At 33.5% G+C, this 12,891-nt stretch overlaps 2 pseudogenes; both read left to right on the top strand.

Annotated features, from left to right (window-relative positions):
• Positions 1–4,606: 4,606 nt before the first annotated feature.
• On the top strand, positions 4,607–5,742 carry LOC132046022 (UPF0481 protein At3g47200-like; annotated as a pseudogene).
• Positions 5,743–5,822: 80 nt separating this feature from the next.
• LOC132046024 (putative UPF0481 protein At3g02645) lies at positions 5,823–6,510 on the top strand (annotated as a pseudogene).
• The last annotated feature ends 6,381 nt before the right edge of the window (positions 6,511–12,891 follow it).

The raw sequence follows: 12,891 nt of genomic DNA, 5'->3' as shown, positions 1-12,891 counted from the left end.
ACTATTGAGATTTGAGATGAATTCAATAATTCATAAAAATTTAATTTTTACAGTGTCCCTTTTTCCCCCGTGCCACCTTTGAGTTTTCCGAAAGTTTCTCGTTTTGATATACGGTGGTGAAACTCTCTTGTATCACACCCGCATCCTATAAATGCCATAAAAAAATAGAAGTTATTTTTGTATGATTGGACGGATAAATTTTCTTGACAATTATTTTGATTGTCTACATAAAATTGGACACCACCTCCCCTGTAATAAGGATTTCCTCCAAAATCATATACCAACACAAACAACCAAAATAACGAAGACAAAACACCACCTAACAACCACAAGTCACCAAATACTTTGAATTAAAAGCTAAATCATGTGGCTCCCCTAATGTCTATACGTCCGGCACGGGCATGTGTGACGATCCAAGATCAAATGCCATGGGAGACTATGCAAAATAAATAATATAGACACATAAGGTAGCCATTACATTAATAAAATTAAACAAGATACAAGCTATTTGAGTGGCTAGAATACTCACGTCGGTAAAACTCAGTCTCCTCCCAATTGAAGAGCTCTGTCCAGTGAATGCAGGTAAAGGCCCCTCAGTTCTTCATTAGCTCTTGTCAGAGAACACCCTTTTATTGGGCCATAAGCTGCCGAAGCTAATAGGCTCGGACGATGCGAATGCTTGAAAAGGCCCCTCATTTGAAATATTTTTGATTACCGCTGGTGATTGGACCTCGGGAGCAGAACGTCGATTTTGGACATACCAAAAAATCCATTATTGGGTAATATGCGTCATTTGCAGGTATCGTTGAGTTGGGCATATCTTGATCAAAACGAACTTCTTCGTCATCACCAGTTGGTGATCCACGGGACCTCGACCACGTACATGTTACACGATTGGCGTCCTTTACCACGCGCCGCGGTCTTGGTACATTAGGACGTTCATGACGAGGCACTTGCTCAGTAGGCGGCTCAACATACTCTGCCGGTGGTGTATAATTGGGAGCGAAACTCAACCTCGTCCCCAAAGAGGCAGCAGCCAAGGACCCTGTACTAATGCGGCTAAACATCTGTGCTAATTCCTTCGCGTCATTAGACTTGGTTGGATCTTGGATAGTCTGCTGAGCCAACCTGTACGATTCTTGATGTCCTAAAGCCTAAAAAAAAAAAAAAAAAAAAAAAAAAATTAAATAACAAGATTTGATAGTGGTCTAAGACACCTATAAAGACATCAAACATCTAATGGAATGTAATGTACGTACCCGGTGCCTCGTGCACACTTCATTAGACTTGGTGTTGGTATCCTCTAGCACGTTATGCGCTGGATTTCCTATAAAAGTGCGCGAGTGGCGTCGATACCAATAAAAATAATGTGATAATGACTCTGGGTCTTCAGTTTCATACTCGGCCAAAATTACCCTTTGTCCACGATTTTCCCACAAAACCTCCGTGTGTGCAAAATTTTGTTGAACCTCCACTGTTATAGCATACCGTTTGTCACGTTTGTAATGGGAAGGATCAATCTCAGCACATGGTCCAGGAATATGTTGCTTCCTACCGAACCCTTTCGAGAACGCGGTCTGGCATGTGCCACTCTCGATAGATCCCACAAATAAGGGGAACCTGCGCCATCCAAATATCTTGACCACGCCGACAGCACTCAGGGAGTCCATTAATGATGGCTTCTGAATAAGGCTGCCACACAAACTACGATAGAAAGAACATAAAATTACATGATAATAAAATAAATAAATTACACATAAGCGTAACAATTATATCAAAACGCCATTAACAACCATAATTATGATAAAATACACGACCATCTGTTAGGTTGTCCAATACATCCCTACATATGGGTAGCACAACACGTGCCTCATTTTCACGAGCTTTACGATGAGTCCACTTTCATGCAAGAGGCGTGTGTGGCTGAAGGGCCCTGAGTGGTGGCTGCATCGGTATAATTCGCTCCCAAGCCAAAACCTATATTAAAAATTTAAAATAAATACATAAAAACCTTATAACTACCAAATAGGACAACCAAATAAAATTAAGGTCACGTACACACGCAATAAGGAAATGAATTCACACACATCCTTGGCTTTCTTCAACGAAGCGCGGCATAAACAAATATACAAATATGACAATGCAGCCGCTCCCCAAGCTTGTCTACTCATTGCTCTAAGGTCACGCATGTCAAGCAAATAGTCTAAATTAAGTAAGTCACCGGACTTATCGTGCCGCCACAAAGCCATAGCAAGTACAACCTAACGCCGTTGCACAACAATCTTTGGGGTACGATCCGTAATGTTATCTAAGCCTCTAACATATTCAATTAATTTATTTAGTTCTAACCTACTAACACCATTAAAACAATCCAGACCGGGTGCCCAACCAATAAGCTCATAGATTAATTGTTGCCACCCAACAATATCTATATTTCTAGCATTAACATCATTCAAGGGATTACCATCAACAACCATGCCAAACATGATCTCAATATCTTGTAATGTGATGGTCGCCTCACCCGTACGCAGATGAAATGTGTGCGTCTCAAGACGCCATCTCTCTATAAGTGCAGTGATGACTGCCCAATCATATGATACACATCCTACCTCTACTACTCCCTAAATCCACACGGAGCCAAAGTAGTCAAGGATGCGAGGATGCAAAGGATGACGCTTCACGTGCTTCCAAAATTCGGTATCCGCGCGGCGTGGAAATAGGCATCCGGTCGGTCCTCTTAAGGCACCATCCCACAGAGAGAATTTCGTGATCGATGCTTCTCCGGAGTGTTAACACATCATACACTTCTGGCCCCGGATGTACGCATACCCGTGGAAGCTCCATACCTTAGATAAAAAAAAAAAATTAAAGTCCAGAGCAAGCTATTTGGAGTAATTTACTATTAAAAAAAATTATTATTCCAATTTTAGCAGAACAAATATGCGCTATTTTAGATAAAGTCAACTTCCATTCGCCTTATTTAGAAATCACTGATAGTGGACCACATTAATGCCTATAAGGTATAGACAAAATAATTATCCACCCACTTAGACTTAGGTCCCATATAATAAAGCATTATCATGACATTTTAAGTATCTTTATTTTGGGCTACTGAGGCATCAATTAAATTTCACTTTTCTGACTATATAAATATCACATTAAAGGTATAACAATCCACAAAAATAATGTTGGACCGTTGATAATGTTAGCCACTTAGGAGTAGATCTTCCTAAAGCTCTTATGTAAATATCTAAGCGCACTAATTTTTAATTGGAGAAAACAAGTATTCAGTCGACCATTGAAAAGGAAACACATGTATTATCATATAAGAGTGTCACCAAATCAGCCAAATTTTATATACCAATCCACAAAAATAACAGTAACATAACAACAAATTTCTTCAAAAGTGCTACTAAACAAATCAGACCTTTTATATAATAATGCTTCTAATAATCATATCTTAAGTTCAAATTAAAATAACACAAATAAGACAAACATATATCTTATACGTATTAAAATAACACAAATAAAAAATAACAATTAAGATATATAAGACAAACAAATATTCTACATCTACTAGAAATATACAATTATATGAGCTAGAAAAAATACCTTAATTTAGATAGCAACAAAAAATAAGGATGAACAAGTTGCTCCAAAAATTAGATCAGACCGCAAGGTTTTAAAAGAAAATAAATGGAGGAGAAGGAAAAGAAGAAGGAGATCAAAATTCTCTGTAAGTTGAAGATGGAGGAAGAGGCGGAAGAGAAGATGATAATATTTAGGGCAACACTGAATGAGAGTCGGGGAGGTATCCGAGTTGTGCAAAATTATGTTTGTAAAACGTGGAGGGATCCACGTTTTACAAATATAATTTGCAAAACGTGGATCCCTCCACGTTTTAGTAAAAAAAAAATTTTTTTCCGGCTTCAAAGATTCTGACGAATTAAAAAAAAAAAATTGGGGTATAACGTGGGCTGATCCACGTTATACCCCTTTTGGTATGTAAATTTTTGGCCGCCCCCTTTTGGTTTATACCGTGTATTTTTATACCCTTTTGGCTCCGGACTACATCATATAAATCTGAACAGAGTTCGTTGATCCACTTAATACATATGAACTCATTTAATACCGTATCATTTTAACCCGATCGATCTGTATTTTGTAGGAATTACTGTTCAAGAAAGCTATCAAAGAGGGATGGCACCCCCCCCCCCCATTGAGATTACCCCAGATAACCAAATTCCACTGTTGCTTCAAACTAAAAAAGATGAGGTCTCACTCTCTCTCCCCACTATAAAAAAACAATTTCCTCTATAATTAGTTTTTATTTTTTTAATTTTATTTCATTAGCCCACATTTCTTTTGGAAATTAATAGATAGATCATATATATAAGACCTAAAGTAAACGTACTCATATGATTTAAAATATATGAACAATTAATTGTTATCATGAATATATCTATTTTGCACTACGTCTGCGTGGATTTCAAGAGATTGTAAAAAAAAAAAAAAAAAAAAAAAAAAAAAAAAGAGAGAGAGAGAGAGAGAGATCGTAGGATTTTTTAGACAAGCTACTTTCTTCCATGTAATTTTACACGACCTCATGGTCCTCGTCTGTTTTTTACCACGTTCACCTATACAATACTAGGGAAATAAACTATATCTCTCCAATCCTGTTCACTACAAAAAAATGGATTATTTGCAGAGGTTGAAAGTTGCAATTCTCGAAAGTTTTAGCCTCTGGTAGTTGCTAGAAAAGGCTAAAAACTCCGGGAAATTGCAACTTTCAATCTCGACAAATTTCCATATCTTTGTAGTGTTTTTTTCAAGAAGTTTCGCTTATACTTCTTTTTCAACCCCAAACTTCTATAATTTAGCTTGAAACTCATTAGTATATTGCCAAAAAAAAAAATGACTCTTTTCGTTTATTACACATAGATGAAAGAAGGAAAGTGGATCATTTAATCTAGATAAAGGAAACAATTGATCGAGATCCATCAGGATCACAAAAAAATAAATCTATAAATCAAATCTTTGATAAAAGATTTGAGAATTTAGACAACTCGTCTATCGAATCCACCACCATATTCAAAGTGACTGTGGGGCTGAGTGAATCAAATCCAGATGCTTATAAGCCAAAATTGATCTCCATTGGTCCTTACCATAAACACAATCTTGAACTTGGCTCGATGGAAAAGTACAAGTTGCGGTACCTACAACGGTTTCTCAAGCGGAAAGGGGGATGGATGTGCAAAGTTGCATGAGTGAAATGGATAAACTAAAAGATGATGCACTTAAGTGTTATGATGATTTAGGGACCTTGACAATATTCTTGTAAATTTTTCAGAAATGTTGTTGCTCGATGGTTGTTTCGTTGTTGAGTATATTCGAGAGCGTTGTGGAATGAAGCCAAAAGGAGAAGACATGATTATCAAGACAATTTGTATAGTTAATCAAGTACATCGAGACTTATAGTTACTAGAAAACCAACTTCCTTTCTTCGTCCTCACCAAGCTTCATGAGATGAATAAGGAAGATAAAATATCATTCACAAAACTCGTGCAGAATACCTTTCTTGCTAAATTACCAAAGATGATCCCTGCATCCTTTCTAGAGACTGAAGGTAATGAAAAAAAAATTCAAACAGTTACTTCATTTAGTGCACATGCCATGTCACCCTTTCGAGATGAAAACCAGCCTAACCAAGAATCCAAGCATGGGAGCAGAAAATTCCAGTAAAGGCTTATGCGGGATCCCTTTGCAAATAATTAAGACGAAAAATATACCAAGAGATAAGAAAATCGGAGTGTGGCCGATAAAGAAAGCTATCCTTGAACAAAATTCCAGTAAAAGTTTACGTGGGATCCCTTTACGAAAAATTTGGAAGAAAGATATGCCAAGAGATAAGGAAAGCATACCGTCGCTTAAGGTCATGCCAAATGCAACAGAGCTTTCCGAAGCTGGAGTTAGCTTCGTAAAAGTCGGATAAATTTATAGTGCGATGGAGGAACACAGTAGTGGGGATAGCACAAGTTTATTTGATATAAAGTTCGAGAATGGAGTGATGAAAATCCCTAGTTTTCATGTCAATGATTTTACGGAACCCTCCTGCGAAATCTCATTGCTTACGAGCAACAAACGTCTGATGTACATTCAAGATATTTCACTGATTTTGCAATTATGATGGATTATCTTATTGATTCAGAAAAAGATGTGAATTTGCTTCGCCAGAAAGGAATCATAGATAACTGGATAGGAGACGACAAAGAAGTGGCTAGCATCTTCAACAAAATTGGGAAAGGGGTTTCATTGGATAAGTTCTATTACAAAGAAGAATGCCGAAAAATAATTCAATATTGTGAAAAACCATGAAACCGAATGAAGGCAAATTTGAGGCACAACTATTTTAATAGTCCTTAGGCAGGAGCTTCAATTGTGGGAGCCATCATACTCCTCATACTTACCACTATACAGACTATTTTAGCTTTCACAGGTGGTGTTAAGTAAGTGGTCATTTTTCTAATTATAATGATTGTTTGCATAATGGAAATTTCTTTCTTTTCTCTAGCATCATGACATATTCGAAGAAGAAGCAAATTCTCAATTATCAACCTCTTATCTATCTTTCCATAACAAAATTATATACTAAAAAAAAGGTACGTCGTCTCTATCCAAAGGCAATTAGATCGGCTATATAAATTTTTACTATTATTTCGATTTCTTTTGACCCGTTATGTTTCAATGTTCAATAGTATTCACTACAATAGAAAACTGTAATTTAGTGAGGGATAATCCTCGCTTTCAAAATTTTAGCGCATGTGGCACAAGAGCCTCGTTAATTTCGTCACTAACAAGGCCTCGCAATCTTTATGGAGAACGCATTGAGGAAGTTGTTCACGATGACTTAATGTGCTGGCATTTTTGCTTATAATGCAGCTTTTCAAAAAAATGCCAAAAGAAAAAAGAGCCTCGTGATTGCATAAAATTTTAGAATTTGCTAATGAGCAGTTTTGGACTGCATAATATATCTCTTCTCCTATAAAATAGGGAGTAGATGTTAGTGATGGAATACAGGCATAAACAGCGAAAGCAAATAGCCAGGATCGAACTTGCATGTAATATAGACAACACATAATCAAGATATTAATCAAACATAAAATTGATACTTATGTCTTGAAGCGTGAATGCAACCTCGAATCTAGCCTTCAAGCACGAGCAAAAACCATCCACGCGTTCATCCTCCAGTTCCACGGTCTTCTACTGTGTATCCTGAACTTCTATGAACGTAATACTTGAGTGGCAAGTATTCGGCTAAAGAACAATAATCACTTAGGGTTCAATGGCTTTCTTTATATACACACGTTTTTAGGGTAAACCCTAGCAAAAAACGTGTAGCCCTTTCCTAACCCACCAAGGATATTATTTTTCCTTTTATTTTCCTTGTTCTAGAATATTCAGCATACGCTAGGACCATGATTTAATAACGAGGCTTCCTATTGTGGTATTAATTCGGAATATGAATGAATTAATCCTACCACAATAAATTACAATTTATTCCATTAGAAAATCGTAATTGCACTCCTCTCTGTTTTAATTTCAAAATCATACATTAAAACTTATTTAACTCCCCATGTTAAGATTACGCTACTAATCAATTAAATTAAATTTTACAATTTAATTCATTAACTAATTGAATCCTTTATATTTCGCTAACTTACATCATGTGACGGATACAAAAATCCACCTGCAGATTTTCACATGAGACTTAATAAGCATCCATAAAGGGGTATCATCAATCTCAAAGTCAAGACATGGATTCTATCAACTAGTTATTATTTCACAAATGTAATTTGCCATTATCCAATTCACCAGGAATACATAGACCCGCAATTGAGTCGTACCTTTTAATAAATCAAAATAATGAACAAATCACATTGATCATAATAATTATATCAAGATTAAGAGTATAAGTACATTTAATGAACTAGAGAATTTGTTTTATATATTCAGTACAAAAACACTTATCTCTACTCGGTCCGTTCAATACATACAAAATGTACTAGCACAAGAAGACGGAACTACACCGTTCCTATAATGAAGATACATTATATTAATCTTGTGCTACAATCATACCGATGGATTTATCCAATTTCCATCTTCGATTGTGAACATAAATTTTATACTTATAAGAACCGACGATTTAATCTTTCGTGTATAAGCTAAACTCTATACACTAAATCATCTACTATATAAGTAAATGACACACATTCTAGTACATGATCTATTTAATTCTTTATTAAACAATGAATAAATAATTGTTCTATAATATATACTATATCCAAACACATGGTTAATAGTATATATCCCAATGTTAGTTGTAGCCATATGATCTTGAACAACATTTTTCATCCTAATTTATCATTACGAGGGACTTTTACCCTAACAAATATTATTATCTTGTCATTGAATAAATTTGGAAATATTATATTATGGAATAATTGACTTTAATTAATGAAATTATGTAAACAATATAGGGAGATCATCATCTATAACGTGAGATATATAAGCCAAGATTGTAAGAGTATATGGCGACAACGTACACATTAACTATTTCTACTTACGACGACAACGTACACATTAACTATTTCTACTTAGAAAATGTAGGTTAATAGTGGCCATATGTATGATCGTATGCAATCGGTCTCATCATAGCTTATTGTTAGTATGATGCGTTTAATAAATTTGGAAGTATTGTAGAACAAATTATGCTTTAATTCAATTTATGTGAACCGATTTCCTTATTAGTCCGTGCCAAAAAGAATGACCTCTTTCTATATTTGGAAACAATTAACCTTTATGCAATGATTTATAGCCACACAAAATTTATGTGACTCATTTTACACCACAAGTTTAAAACTCTTCTCTACTTTCTTAAACTCGTGCTTTCCGGTCAAATGGGTTCACATAAATTGAAAGCAGTGAGTATGTATGTGTGTATATATATATATATATATATATATATATATATATATATATATATATATATATATTCACACACACACTCCATCTATTTCAATTTATGTGAACTCATTTTCTTATTAGTCCGTGCCAAAAAGAATGACCTCTTTCTATATTTGAAAACAATTTACCTTTATGCAATGATTTATAGCCACACAAAATATATGTGACTCATTTTACACCACAAGTTTAAAAGTCTTCTCTACTTTCTTAAACTCCGTGCTCAGTCAAATGGGTTCACATAAATTGAAACGGATGGAGTATATATATCAAGAGACATAGGCTTGATGATGTGGCGCTCTCTCAAGGCAGAATACTTATTTTTATTCTCCTGTTTTTGACTTTTTTCCTTCTTTTGTACAAATTTGTGCTATATTATACGTAAAAAATTCCAAAAGTCACCTCATCTAAGAAAGGGTGTAACTGTCCGTTTATCATGTCAAAAGTTTTTAAATTGTTGTTATAGTTTTTCTAGTAATTTTAAGGGAATAAAATAAAATATGAGGATGTTAGATATTATTGCATTTCAATTTATGTGGCACTGTTCGAATTTCGGGAGTCACTCCTTTAAAATATGATCATGAATCCGGACTTGGAATCTTTAAGTTTTTTTTATAAAAAATAGAGTATTATATTTGAAAATTACGTAAAAAGTACTTCTATAAGTCAATAATTAAGTGGCAATTCAAAATATTTAAAGGACATATAAAAAATCACAAAAAAATAATTTGTTTGATTCTCGAAATCTAAATGATGCCACAAAAATTGGGATGGAGGGATTATCACCCTATAGCTATAACATACCTGAGGCAGTTTTTATTGCTCCCACTTGTTTCCATTTTCTTAAAGAGTAGTATCACCTTTTCTAGCAAAAGAAATGTTTAAATTGGGGATGATATAAAATGAACAATGTAAAATTAAATACTTTGACCCTCGTACTCTGAATCTCTTCACATAAATTGGAAGAGAGGGTGTACTTTGATAAATGATGTCATGTATAATTTTGTTTAAAGTTTATATATTGAAGTAAAGAAAATTATACATAACTTTTAAGATTAGTATTAAGGGGTTTTTGGCTTAAATGTGACGGCGTTGGTCCAACTGTTAAGGTATTATCCGCTTTAGGTTCGGCCCCCACGGATTTGTCTCTTGGGTTTTAACCCAAAAGGCACCTCAACAATTGGTTCTGAACTCATTCTTATAAGATCCCTAGCTTTCTTTCTCTCATTTCAATGTGGGATTTGCCTAAGGTGTAATGTGCACTTCCTGAGGCTCACCCTCCATCACGGGCGTCGCATACACCCCCACTCCCCGAGTTTGCTCCACCACCGTACTGAGTGAGAATCTGCTCTGATACCATTTGTAACGACCTCTGGATTTTAACCCAAAAAACATCTTAACAAATTTTTTTGATTCTGAACTCATTCTTATTAGGTCTTAACTTGCTTTTCTTATTTTCAATGTGAGATTCGCCTAAGGTATAATGCGCACCCCCTCTTCAGTGGCTTGCCGTCCGTCAAGGGCGTCACATTAAAACCAGAATATCTCAAGATTATAATCCTGTGATTAAAATCAGGACTAAAACTTGGATAACTTGTCCCATCTCTCTATATGAGATAAGTTATCCAAGTTAAAGTCCTGATTTTAATATCGATTTTAGCTAATACCTCCAACCAAATATGAGATAAATTTAATCCCAAAATTTAGATCGGGATAATCCACCTAATCCCTTTGAAGCAAACGACCACTAATTGATAAACTACACAGATGATGTAAACTGATATTTTTATTGTCTGCTCATAGCTTAAATTCTATTTCTATAAATTTTGATAGACAATTGGCAGAAGCTTGAAATTTTGCCTTAATTAAGACCAAAGTTAGGCTATAGCAGGTGTCAAGATCGGATTTAAGCTAGTCTAGAACTCTACCAAGTGGAAGAGAAAAAAAATCCTATGGTTAGTCACATTATGTATGTATGCAAGTATGCGTAATTTTCTACCTCATGTAACATTATGTATGTATGTTTATATTGCGTGATGTAGAGTGTATATAGGTCGGTGTTGGTTCGTATTTTAATTTACCAAATCAAACCAGCTATGTCAGATTTTTAAATCTATAAACCAAATCAAACCTATAAAGTTGATTTTTTTTTTTATCTCGATTTCTCAAGGTTTCAGTTTGATTGGTTTCGATTTTTTTCCTAGTAAGGTCTCTACAACACATGTAATTAGTACTTTCAAATATTTCTTTTATCCTAATAAGATACAACAATTATATGTTATTTCCCAATAAAATAACACACAATGTGAGATGATCATGACATTATGCTAAAATATAGTCACCAACAACAACGATAGTAAAAACTCATAAAACAAGTAATGTTAATAAGAGATAATGAAAATGGTTTGATTTGAATTTTTTTTTTTTTTGAGTAACTACACATCTATGGGCCATAAATCTATAAGAAAAAAAACTTACTGTTCCATTCAAAATTGGAAAACTTTCATAAATACAAGATATATAAGAGTTAATTACATAATATACAACTAATTTAGATATTACAAATTATGCAACTTAAAGCTAAAAACAAGGAGATTAATGTTATGAATAAAAAGCTAAAAATAAGGAGATACTCTGTATTAGTAACATAATTAAATGCATATAAAACCACAACAATTGCTTACCTAAAAAAGCTCCAGCAAAAAACAAGGAGATTAATGTTATGAATAAAAAGCTAAAAATAAGGAGATACTCTGTATTAGTAACATAATTAAATGCATATAAAACCACAATAATTGCTTACCTAAAAAAGCTCCAGCACAATCTACTAGCAAGCTAATTCATGTATTTTAAACCTAAAAAAAAAAAAAGTTAATTCATGAACAAGTATATACATTATTCCATCTATATATTGTATATTGTACACTATATATGTTATGGTAGAGTAGAATTATTGGTACGTATAGTAATATATTCATATATTAGGTATATTGTAATATTATATACTATGTGCAATAAAAAGGTATCATTATATTATATACTATATATAATATTCAAACTTAAAAAAAAAATTCTACTATTATATCCACAAATATTTTGTTATCATCTTTTTAGTTAAATTTGTCAATTTGAATAAACCATATACTTCTTTAGGTATATTTTCATGTACTTTTATTAATATTAATATATTCAAATAATTTCTTTTAGTCACAAAAAGTAATTGCATCAATCATCAAGTGAAAATAAAAAAATAAGAATAAAGAGGAGGAAACGAAAGACAAAAAAAAAATCTTTTTAAAACGGTAGATGGAATATGGGATTTGAAGTTGATTTTTTTTTTTTTTGTTTATTTGGAAAATTACATTCTCTCTCATGTCCTTTTCTTGGTTTTTTTTTGGGTGGGGAGGGGGGGTTTGCGTGGAAGGAGAAAGAGAAAGTAAAAAGTAGCTATGCATTAATGGTAGTAACTCCTAAAATTAAGTATTATTGATATTCTAGAAATGTAAAAAGTTGCATTTTTGTAATTAAAAAGTTAACATTTTGAATAAGTTGTATTTATGTAATTTTTAGAAAGTAGTTATAATCTTTTTAATTATCATTTCAAAAAGTTGTATTTGTATAACTTTCCCTTCAAAATCGTAAGTCTAAATATGAAATAATATGTTAAGAAACATATATGAGAAAACATAGGAAATACATACAGTTTACATCATAATATATATTTTTAAGTACAACACTTTTTTTAAAAAAGTGTATATATAATGTTGGTTTGGTTTGACTCTTTTTTTAATTAAAATCAAACCAAACCAATTATGATCGGTTTTCTCAATACAAGACTAAATCACTAATCGGTTCTTTCTTAGGTTTGAC

Source organism: Lycium ferocissimum, unplaced genomic scaffold, assembly GCF_029784015.1.
Source record: "Lycium ferocissimum isolate CSIRO_LF1 unplaced genomic scaffold, AGI_CSIRO_Lferr_CH_V1 ctg9042, whole genome shotgun sequence".
Classification (NCBI taxonomy): Eukaryota; Viridiplantae; Streptophyta; class Magnoliopsida; order Solanales; family Solanaceae; genus Lycium; species Lycium ferocissimum.
Note: the sequence above shows the minus strand (reverse complement) of the source record. Positions and strands in the feature narration are given on the sequence as shown.